The 12,474-nt window shown below is 44.1% G+C and overlaps 1 pseudogene; it reads left to right on the top strand.

Moving 5' to 3' along the window:
- Window positions 1–526: 526 nt before the first annotated feature.
- LOC134757543 (uncharacterized) lies at window positions 527–10,951 on the top strand (annotated as a pseudogene).
- The last annotated feature ends 1,523 nt before the right edge of the window (window positions 10,952–12,474 follow it).

Below are 12,474 nucleotides of genomic sequence, written 5' to 3'. Positions count from 1 at the left end.
ACTCACCGGGGCCTGTTATGGGGTGGTGGGGGGTGGTGGGAGGGATAGCATTACTAGATATACCTAATGCTAAATGACGAGTTAATGGGTGCAGCACACCAACATGGCACATGTACACATATGTAACTAACCTGCATGCTGTGCACATGTACCCTAGAACTTAAAGTATAATAAATATATAATATGTAAAAAATTGTAAAAAGCCCATCCTACTCCAACATGATCTTAGCTTCACTAACCACATCAGTAACCACCCTATTTCCAAACAAGATCACATTCTGAGGTACAGGTGATTGGACTTCAGTGTATCTTTTAGGGGGGCACAATTCATGCCATAATACCTTATCTCATAAAGATTATCAGGAGAGTTATACAGAAAAATTAGCGAACAATTATAAAAGTCAGCTATTGGGTATCTTAATTACTTTTGGTCACCTGAATTCCTTCAGTTTGTTGGGGTACAAGTTAATAGAGTCATGTTTATTAAAGCTTAATTTAGTCTCACATCCAGGAGTCTACCCACGACATGACGATGATGATGGTGATGATGATGATAGGGATGGTGAGGATGGTAATCACGGTGGCAGCTAACGCTTACTGAGTGCTCATTATGAGCCAGGTGGTATTCTAAATTCTTTACCTGTATTAATCCATTTATTCCTTATGACCACCCATGAGGAAGTTTCCTATTATTTTCCGCATTTTACAGATGAGGAAAGTGAAGCACAGAGAGGTTAGATGAAGCAGGTCAGCCCGCAGAAATTCCACTACAGCATCTCTATAAGTATAGCCTCCTACTCTGAAGACCTCAATATGATCACACTGTGATACGGTTTGGCTCTGTATCCCCACCCAAAGCTCACCTTGGTTTGTAATAATCTCCACTTGTCAAGGGTGGGACCAGGTGGAGACAACTGAATCATGGGGGGCAGTTTCACCCATGCTGTTCTCATGATAGTGAGTTCTCACGAAATCTGATGGTTTTATAAGGGGCTTCCCCCCTTAGCTCAGCACACATTTTCTCTCCTGCTGTCCTGTGAAGAGGTAGTGTCCACCATGATTGTAAGTTTCCTCAGACCTCCCCAGCCATGCAGAACTGAGTCAATTAAACCTCTTTTCTTTATCAATTACCCAGTCTTGGGTATTTCTTCATAGCACCATGAAAACAGACTATTACACACTGAAACCTAGAGCTTCCTGACTTAGAGAACAATTTTCACCCACACAACCCCCTAAAATTAATGCAGGATGGAACTACCTAGATGGTCTTTTATATCTTTACATCAGCCCCCATTTCCCTTCCTATGTGAAAATGAATATGTACACACCTGCCTACATGTGAGGCAATACACAAGGCATCTTGACTTACACAGGCTGAACCTCAAACGCTATCTCAATGTTATTTTTATACCTGTAGAATGGATCCACTTCATATTAAGTTTAGATATAGGAGTGTGAATTCCTTCCCCAATAGGAAAAAAAAAATTTCGAAGTTACTAGCCTAGGAACAATACATTTAAAAGTGTGTATTGTTGTGGATTATTTAGATCTTGAAGAGCCAGAGTGATTTACAGCAATTAAGATATCAAGAGAGACAGATATCATTCTCTTGAGATTTCTTGGATGAATTAGAGGAGCATCCTGATTTCACTTGTTTGTCTGTCCGTGTATTTAATTAGTTCCACCAGGCAACAAAACAAATGCTTTACTGTATACTCATCAGATCTTCAATGTCCTAGGATGACTTTATGTAAAAACAGCCATCTTGAAAAATACAAAATAACATAAATGCACTTGTCTGAGCCTGAATGTTAGGAACAGAAACCCATGCGTAATGTAAACATTTTTTCATAAAATTTAAAAGTTTAACATCATGTGCATTCAATCATAATTTAAAAACAAGTAAGTTGACAAATTATGCAGAAAGCCACCAAATATCCAGAAAGATCAGCCAGAAAGGAATATCAACCATGAGACCCAACCTCCTTTTCTTCTTTTACCCTCAAACTTGGTCTTTTAGGAAAAGGAGGCTGATTGACTAGTAGCGATCTCAACCTTAACTTGACCCATCTCTTTCCCTGGCATCTTACAACTTATGGTAGCAATAAATAAGTATCCACACTTGCTCATATTCTCTCTCTCTCTCTCTCACTCTCTCTCTCTCACACACACACACACACACACACAAAATAACCAAACACACCTGCCCCTGTACAAATACCCTGTTGTAGACTCACGCATGTAGACGAGTATATTTTCAGGTAACAACAACAAAAAAAATGGTGCTCCTGAACTTAACATGGAAATAATGTCCACGATTGCAATTGCAGATAATCGTAGACAGCTAAAAAAATGGAAATTGAAAACAATTCATCAATTTCTCAGACCAGGCCTGAATAAATCTCTATAAACCTAAGTAATGTTTAGTCTCATCTTCAAGGGTTTGACGCCTGAATTTCCTTTTTATCCATAAAATGATAGTCTTGTTAAATTAAGACTATCTTTTTTTTTTTTTTTTTTGAGATGTATTCTCACTCTATCACCCAAGCTGGAGTGCAGTGGTACAACCTCAGCTCACCACAGTCTCAACCTCCCCAGGCTCAGGTGATTCTCCCACCTCAGCCTCCCGAGTAACTGGGACTACAAGGTGTGTGCCACCACACCCAGCTAAATCTCCACCCTTCTTAATGGGGAAAACCATCATACAGCATTTCTGGGTTGGAAGCCCCTTATAGATCCCTCCTTGTCCCTTCCCTTCCACCTTTATCTCTCACCACACAGCATGCAAATAATAAAGTTTCTCAATTACCTCAAATTTCTAATTGACCTCAAGTAGCCCCGCCCTAATCTAACTTTACTCATCTCCTATTCAAAGGTTCCCATTCCTTATAATAAATACACAATCTCTCAGAGTAAATTATAAACATTTCATGCTTAAAAGTGATGGCAGTCAGAATCAAGAACCTTAATGGAAGGGCAAAATATGGAAGAAAGTCATTAGATTATAGAGAAAGAGAAAACCATCTTTTCCCTATCATTTTTCATTTTTTCATCTAAAGCAGGATTTCTCAAATAATCCTCTATAGTATTTTAAATAATGCTAATATATATCAGAATTTCAACTTTTAGAGATAGAAAACCCCACTACAGTGGCTTAAATGAATAAGGAATTTATTGTCTCAATATTTTTTAAATTTATTTTTCTTTTTTTTTTTAGAGACAAGGTCACCCAGGCTGGAGTGCCGTGATGTGAGTATAACTCACTGCAGCCTCGAACTCCTGGGCTCAAGTCATCTTCCCACCTTGGCCTCCCAAGGCACTGGGATTACAGATGCATGTCACCACACCCAGCTATTGTCTCAATGAACAAGAAGCCCTGGGGCAGTCAACACAGGCAAGGCAAGACTTGTACAGGGTTGCAGTCCTGCAATCATCACCCTGATTTCACCCAACATTCTGCTCCAACCTTCTTGTAGCAGACGATTTTGGTGTCCCATATCTGTAATTTCAGCCACAGTTGTAGTGGACAGTTTCATGTGAGCTCATGACAGAATCTTGTTTCAAAAATAAGCCACATGGCTTTTTAGTTTCTGCCTCAGGCCTTTCTCCAACTCTGAGAGGAACTTCTTAGTCTTCATGCATGCACTATGTGCAGGGAGGTAAAGCCCCCAGGAGCAACCAACAGTCAAAGAGAAGCAAGTGGACTGGCAATTTTAGGGGGAATTCTATATGTGTCTTGGGGGTCCTGATAGAACCTAATCCCATTAGTTACAGCATTGACCTCAATAAATGCACCCTGATATTGGCTTTTCCTCCTTTTCTGCCTCACTCTATTTGCTCACATTTGCTTCTGGGATTACCTCCCAAATAAACTACCTGAACTCGAAGTTCTTTTCTCAGGCTCTGTTTCTGAGGGAACAGGAAATAAATTGCTACTGAAATTGGCCCCAGAGAGGCAGGGTTTGAGGACTGGAATTCTTGAACTGGATCGTTCACAGGTGTATAGCCACAGGACCCAATGCTAGTGGTAAGTGGGGTAGAAATAAGCTGTAGCAGAGTGTAACCTGCCAATTATGAAAAGTCTCACCTTTTGTGTATTGGAATAAGAACCAGGTGGAAGGGAAAGTATTTGGTGATGCAGAAGCCCTACATTTAAATGGTGTGGGGGCAGTGGTAATAACAGGGATTGTGGAGTTGGCTGGGTTTTGTTACCTGCCTTGGAAGCCTTAAAGAAAGATAATGACAGATTTGAGAAGCCAATTACTAACTTAGGGCTTGCTGAAAAAAGTCGGAAGGCCTCCATGGCAGCACTTTGAGGGTTCATCTGCTGCAACTGGATGGTTCATTAAGCTAAAATCAGGTTCAGGTTTTAATCATATGGGTTCAGCATTGACAGGTCTTCCATGCTAATGTCAGGGTCCTGAGAGAGAAGTGGGACTCTGGGACCTTGGATGGGGACATTGGAGCACCTGAAAAACATGGCACCTCCCCACCAGATTCCCCTGAAATCAAGCATCTCTGCCCCTTGCTAGAGGAAAGCAATTGCACCTTGCCTGGAGAATATGCAAAGCTTTGCCTGGGATGAACGCTTTGCAAAATTATGTTTGTCCTCCTTAAGATGAGCCCATGCCTCCCCTCACTGCTTCTGGACCAATAACTGGTCACACAGCCCCAGCAGAGAAATAGTCTCAGCTGTGGAAAGAAACCGCTTGCTCATCAAGAGAACTGCAAGACCACCTGGAGCCAGGGGAACACGTGTGAGAAGGGAACTTAAGATTTTCAGGGAGGGGCAGCGAAGAAAAGGAGAGGGGTCTGAATATAAAACTGAAAGAGAGGTTATAGACACAGGAGCACTCTTACTATGCCTTTATTTTTTTTTTAGAGGTGGGGAGCAATGAGATTTTTTTTTAAAAAACAGTCTGGCTCTATCACTCAGGTTGGAGTGCTGTGGTGTGATCTTGGCTCCCTGCAGCCTCAACCTCCCTGGGCTCCTGCCATCCTCCCACCTCAGTCTCCCAAGTAGCTGGGACTACAGGCATGCATCACCATGCCCAGCTAATTTTTAAATTTTTGTAGAAGTGGGGTTTCGCCATGTTGCCCAGGCTGGTCTCCAACTCCTGAGCTTAAGCAGTCTACCCACCTCAGCCTCCCAAAGTGCTGGGATTACAGGTGTGAGCCATCATGCCCGGTCATGCCTTTGATCTTAATATACCACTGAGTTGGCCCTTAAAGCTTAGAGATGATATGACCTGTAAGTAAAACAAAATGCCAAAACTGCCTTTCAGAGTATTGAGGAAGGTGTTAGTTCTGTCCCTCTAAAGAACCCTGACTAATACAGATTCTGGTACCAGGAGTGGTTCTAGAAGAACAGAATATTAAGGATGGAGTTCTTTCATTGGTTTTGGAGTTTCTGGAGTTGGCTGCTTAATATGATTAGACCCAAAAATGCTAAGAACTCTACTACTTTTTTGTTTGTTTGTTTGTTTTTGAGATGGAGTCTCGCCCTGTCGCCCAGGCTGGAGTGTAATGGCGTGATCGTGGCTCACTGTAACCCCTGCCTCCTGGGTTCAAACAATTCTCCTGCCTCAGCCTCCCGGGTAGCTGGGATAACAGGCACCTGCCACCATGCCCAGCTAATTTTTGTATTTTTAATAGAGATAGGATTTCACCATGTTGGCCAGGCTGGTCTCAAACTCCTGACCTTGTTATCCGCCCGCCTCAGCCTCCCAAAGTGCTGGGATTACAGGTGTGAGCCACTGTGCCCAGCCCAGGACTCTACTTCTAATAGTTGGCATATACTGTCTAGGAAGTTATGCAAAATAAATGCATTTGACATTCCTGATTCCCCGCTTGTGAGAGGCAAGGAGTTTAGTGACTCTATACATAATACCTTTGACCATATGTGGAGAACCAAAGAACATAATGAAGATGGTTGCTTGCTCCTAAGTTCAGTGGACAAAGTGAAGAAAGAAAATGATGAACTCAGGGATTCTGTCTCCTGGCTTCAGAAGCAGATACTGAGCCTCAAATCTGCTAAGATTGCCTTGAGTGAGAGTCTTATCTCCTGTAGAGAAAAAGCTGGAATTGTGGAAAAACAGATACAAGCTCTTATGTGAGTGGCTGACCTGCAACAAAAGGTGCATGCACAGCCTCACCAGCTGTCTACTTGTTAAGGGCACTGATTAGAAAAGAATGGGACCCTGCAACTGGCATGGGGACATGTAGGAGGATCATGATGAAGCTGGGGACACTGAGTATGTCAACTCTGATGAGACTTTTTGCCAGAAGGAACAGCTTCCCTATCCCCAGTAGTGGCAACATCCCCTCCCCGACCCATGCTGCCATCAGCCTTTCCAACTTTCAGGAAATAAACCCTGTGCTGCCTGAGGCAACAGTGATGGCCTCCCCTGAGGTAGTTGCCAGGCAAAATAATGTTGATTCTCCTCAGGAGCCAACACCAACACCCCCATTTGCTTTTAGACCTATAACTAGACTAAAGTCCTGGTGGGCCCCTAGAGGTGAGGTTGAGTGTGACCCATGAGGAGATCTGCCACACTCGAAAAGAACTGTTTGAGTTCTCTATATCAACAGCAATCTGGAGAACAGGCATGGGAACAGATATTAAGGGTATGGGATAATGGTGGAAGGAATATAGAGTTGGATCAGGCTGAATTTATTTGGGCCCACTAAGTAGGGACTCTGCTTTTAATGTTGCAGCTTGGGGAGTTAAAAAAGGTTCTAATAGTTTATTTACTTGGTTAGCTGAAACATGGATTAAAAGATGGCCCATTGTGAGCAAGCTGGAAATGCCTGATCTCCCTTGGTTTAATGTAGAGGAAGAGATCCAAAGGCTTAGGGAGATTGGGGTGGTAGAGTGGATTAGTCACTTTAGGCCTATTCATCCCAGCTGGGAGGGTCCAGAAGCTATATCCTTGACCAATGCCTTGTGAAGTAGATTTGTGAGGGCAGCACCTGCATCTTTGAAGAGCCCTGTGATTGCTCTTCTCTGTATGTCAGATCTAACAGTGGAAACCACAGTCACTCAACTACACAACTTAAATACAGTGGGAATAATTGAGTCGCGAGGTGGCAGGGGCCAGGTGGCAGCACTCAACAGTCAAAGGCAAGGCGGGCATACCTACTGTAATGGACAGCAGAGGCAAAGCAGCAATCAGAATAGTCTGACTCGTGTAGAGCTGTGGCATTGTGTAGAGCTGTGGCATTGGCTAATTAATCACAGTGTTCCTAGAAGTGAAATTGATAGCCTACTGCATTCCGACTTAATTTATACAAACAGAAAACTTATAGGTCAAATGGACAAAAGAATAATTTGAATTATAAAACCAGAGAACCACAGTCCCTCAATCAGTTTCCAAACTTGAGCCAGTTTACAGACCCAGAAGCCCTTGAATAAAGGGGAAGCGGGTCCCCTTGAGGAAGGACCCTACTACATTACTGACAATTTGTGCTGTGAATCTTTCTCCCATCTTTCCCCCAAGGAAACCTCCGGCCTTTTACCAAGGTAACTGTGCACTGGAGAAAGAAATGATCAGACATTTCAGGGACTACTGGACACTGGCTCTGAGCTGATGTTAATTCCAAGAAATCCAAAATGTCATGGTGGTCCTCCAGTTAAAGTAGGGACTTATGGAGGTCAGGTAATTGATGGAGTTTTAGCTCAGGTCTGACTTACAGTGGGTCCAGCAGGTCTCTGGTCTCATCCTGTGGTAATTTCCCCAGTGCCAGAATGCATAATCGGCATAGACATACCTAGCAGCTGGCAGAACTGCCACATTGGCTCCCTGACTGGTTGGTTGAGGGCTACTATAGTGGGAAAGGTCAAATGAAAGCCATTAAGGTTGCCTCTACCTACAAAAATAGTAAATGAAAAACAATATCGCATCCCTGGAAGGACTGCAGAGATTAGTGCCCATCAAGGGCCTGAAAGACTCAGGGGTGGTGATTCCCACCACATCCCCATTCAACTCTCCCATTTGGCCTGTGCAGAAGAAAAATGGATCTTGGAGGATGACAGTGGATTATTGTAAGCTTAACCAAGTGGTGACTCCAATTGCAGCTGCTGTACCAGATGTAGTTTCATTGCTTGAGCAAATTAACATATCTCATGGTACCTGGTATGCAGCATTGACTTGGCAAATGCCTTTTTCTCCATTCCTGTCCATAAGGCCCACCAGAAGCAATTTGCCTTCAGCTGGCAAGGCCAACAATACACCTTTACTGTCCTACCTCAGGGGTATATCAGCTCTCCAGCTTTGTGTCATAATCTTATTCGGAGAGACCTTGGTTGCTTTTTGCTTCTGTAAGATATCACACTGATCTATTACATTGATGACATTATGCTGATTGGATCTGGTGAGCAAGAAGTAGCAAACACACTGGATTTATTAGTGACACATTTGAGTGGCAGAGGATGGGAAATAAATCTGACTAAAATTCAGGGACCTTCTACCTCAGCAAAATTTCTAGGGGTCCAGTGATGTGAGTCCTGTTAAGATATTCCTTCTAAGGTGAAGAGTATGTTGCTGCATTTGACCCCTCCTACAACCAAGAAAGAGGCACAACACCTAGTGGGCCTATTTAGACTTTGGAGGCAACATTCCTCACTGGGCCATGTTACTCTGCCTATTTATTGAGTGACCTGAAAGGCTGCCTGTTTTGAGTGGGGTCCAGAACAGGAGAAGGCTCTGCAACAGGTCCAGGCTACTGTGCAAGCCGCTCTGCCACTTGGGCCATATGACCCAGCAGATCCAATGGTGCTTGAGGTTTCAGTGGCAGATAGGGATGCTGTTTGGAGCCTTTGGCGGGTCCCCCATAGGTGAATCACAGCAGAGGCTTCTGGGATTTTGGAGCAAGGCCCTGCCATTTTCTGCAGATAACTACTCTTCTTTTGAGAGACAGCTCTTGGCCTGTTCCTGGGCTTTGGTGGAAACTGAACATTTAACTATGGGTCATCAAGTCACCATGCAGTCTGAACTGCCTATCATGAACTGGGTGATTTCTGACCCATCTAGCCATAAAGTGGGTCATGCACAGCAGCATTCTATCACCAAATGGAAGTGGTATATACGTGATCGGGCTTGAGCAGATCCTGAAGGCACAAGTAAGTTACATGAGGAAAGGGCTCAAATGCCCAAGATCTCCACTCCTGCCACCCTTCCTTCTCTCCCCCAGCCTGCACCAATGGCCTCGTGGGGAGTTCCCTATGATCAGCTGACAGAGGAAGAGAAGACTAGGGCCTGGTTCACAGGTGATTCTGCATGATATGCAAGCACCACCCGAAAGTGGTCGGCTGCAGTACTACAGCCCCTTTCTAGTACATCCCTGAAGGACGGTGGTGAAAGGAAATCTTCCCAGTGGGCAGAATTTCAAGCAGTGCACCTGGCTGTGCACTTTGCAAGGAAGGAGAAATGGCCAGATGTGTGATTATAAACTGATTCATGGGGTGTAGCCAGTGGTTTGGCTGGATGGTCAGGGACTTGGAAGAAGCATGATTGGAAAATTGGTGACACAGAAACTTGGGGAAGAGGTATGTGGCTGGACTTCTCTGAGTGGCCAAAAACTGTGAAGATATTTGTATCCCATGTGAGTGCTCACCAATGGTTGACCTCAGCAGAGGAAGATTTTAATAATCAAGTCGATAGGATGACCCGTACTGTGGACACCACTCAGCCTTTTTCCTCAGCCACCCCTGTCATCGCACAATGGGCCCATGAACAAAGTGGCCATGGTGGCAGGGGTGGAGGTTATGCCTGGGCTCAGCAACATGGACTTCACTTACCAAGGCTGACCTGGCTACAGCCACTGATGAGTGCCCAATTTGCCAGCAGCAGAGACCAATACTAAGCACTCGATATGGCAGCATTCCTTGGGGTGATCAGCTAGCTGGTGGCGGGTTGATTATATTGGACCTCTTCCATCATGGAAAGGGCAGAGGTTTGTCCTCACTGGAATAGACGCTTACTCTAGATGTGGGTTTGCCTATCCAGTACACAATGCTTCTGCTGAAACTACCATCAGTGGACTCACAGAATGCCTTATCCACCGTCATGGTATTCCACACAGCATTGCCTCTGACCAAGGCACTCACTTTATGGCTAAAGAAGTGTGGCAGTGGGCTCATGCTCATGGAATTCACTGGTGTTACCTTGTTCCCCATCATCCTGAAGCAGCTGGATCGATAGAATGGTGGAATGGCCTTTTGGAGTCACGATTATAACGCCAATTAGGTGACAATACTTTGCAGGGCTGGGCTAGAATTCTCCAGAAGGCCGTGTATGCTCTGAATCAGCGTCCAATGTATGGTACTGTTTCTCCCATAGCCAGGATTCACGGGTCCAGGAATCAAGGGGTAGAAGTAAAAGTGGCATCACTCACTGTCACCCCTAGTGATCCACTAGCAAAATTTTGCTTCCTGTTTCCACGACATTACATTCTGCTGGCCTAGAGGTCTTAGTTCCAGAGGGAGGAACACTGCCCCCAGGAGACACAACAATGATTCCATTAAACTGGAAGTTAAGATTGCCACCTGAACACTTTGGGCTCCTCTTACCTTTAAGTCAACAGGCTAAGAAGGGTGTTACAGTGTTGGCTGGGGTGACTGACCCAACTATCAAGATGAAATCAGTCTACTACTCATGACAGATGTAAGGAAGAGCATGCATGGAATACAGGAGACTCATTGGGGCATCTCTTAATATTACCATGTCCTGTGATTGAGGTCAATGGGAAACTACAACAGCCCAATCCAGGCAGGACTACAAATCGCCCAGACCCCTCAGGAATGAAGGTTTGGGTCACTCCACCAGGAAAAAAACCACGACCTGCTGAGGTGTTTGCTGAAGGCAAAGGGAATACAGAATGGGTAGTAGAAGAAGGTAGTCACCAATACCAGCTATGACCACGTGACGAGCTGCAGAAACGAGGACTGTAACTGTCATGAGTATTTCCTCCTTCTTTTGTTAAAAACATGTTTGTGCATATATACCTTTGCACTAAGAAAATATCTTCATTTTATTTCATTTTCCTTTATCATGTGGCGTAAGATTTATTTACTTCACATCAGCATTTAAGTATTGGTAACTTTATATAACAGTATTTAGGTTGGGGATTGGTGCATTTCTGGATGTATGAAGGATAGTTGTACCATGTTAGGCATAATTATGACCTTATTATTGTCTTTATTTGAAGATTGTGATCTCAGGAGATATGCATGGGTTCAAGTTGACAAGGGGTGGACTTGTGATGGTTAATACTGTCAACTTGATTGGATTGAAGGATGCAAAATACTGATCCTGGCTGTGTCTGTGAGGGTGTTGCCAAAGGATATTAACATTTGAGTCAGTGGACTGGGGAAGGCAGACCCACCCTTAATCTGGTGGGCACAATCTAATCGGCTGCCAGCGAATATAAAGCAGGCAGAAAAACTTGAAGAGGTGAGACTGGCCTAGCCTCCCAGCCTACATCTTTCTCCCATGCTGGATGCTTCCTGCCCTCAAACATCGGGCTCCAGGTTCTTCAGTTTTGAGACTTGGACTGGCTCTTCTTGCTCCTCAAGCTTGCAGACAGCCTATTGTGGGACCTTGTGATCGTGTAAGTTAAAACTTAATAAATTCATATATATGCATAGATATTCTATTAGAGAACCCAGACTAATATAGTGGCATACCCAAACATTTCACTTTGAGGAATGATGAATAAAGGGATGATAAATACAGAGTCTGAGCTGGCAGTGGCACCAGGGAACATTAACGAAGTGTGGACTCTCAGAGGTCAGGTGGTAAATGGAGTCCTAACCTAAGTGAATTTTATACTGCGTCCCACAAGTCCAAGGACCCAGCCCATGGCTCTTCCCCAGATCCTGAGTACATAATTAGTATAGATATCTTAGCAGCTACAGAACCTTATATTGGCTTCATGACTTGTGGAATAAGAGTAATTATGGCAGGAAAGGCCAGAAGGATGCCCCTGATATTGCCCTCCAAATGAAAATAGTAAATTAGAAGCAATCCCACACCTTAGGGTGAGTTACAGAAGTTAGTGTCACCCTCAATGTCTTGAGACATTCCACCCTGGAAGGAGAAGAGATTTGCTCTTAGCAGAAATAAAACCTACTCTATATGTGTTTGCCTTCCCTACCCACTATCAAGGGCTTTTAGAATTCCCGATTTACCTCTTCACACCATTGCCTTTGATGAAAGGACACATTTTCTAGCAAAGGATGTGTGTCAGTGAGAAGGGTATGTGACTGTAACATCCGTGTATCCTACCATAAACCACCTCACCCAGAAGCAGCAGATCTGATAGAATGTTTGAACAGACTATTAAAACATTCGGATAAGATATCCGTCCAGAGACAAAACCCTCTAGGTTGGAGAGCTCTCTCGGATGCACTGAACCAACCACTGATACACGGTGCTGCATCTACCATCGCTAAAATACACAGTGCGATGGTTA

Source organism: Gorilla gorilla, chromosome 19 (genome assembly GCF_029281585.2).
Source record: "Gorilla gorilla gorilla isolate KB3781 chromosome 19, NHGRI_mGorGor1-v2.1_pri, whole genome shotgun sequence".
NCBI classification, from domain to species: Eukaryota; Metazoa; Chordata; class Mammalia; order Primates; family Hominidae; genus Gorilla; species Gorilla gorilla.
This window is presented reverse-complemented; position numbering and strand designations above follow the sequence as displayed.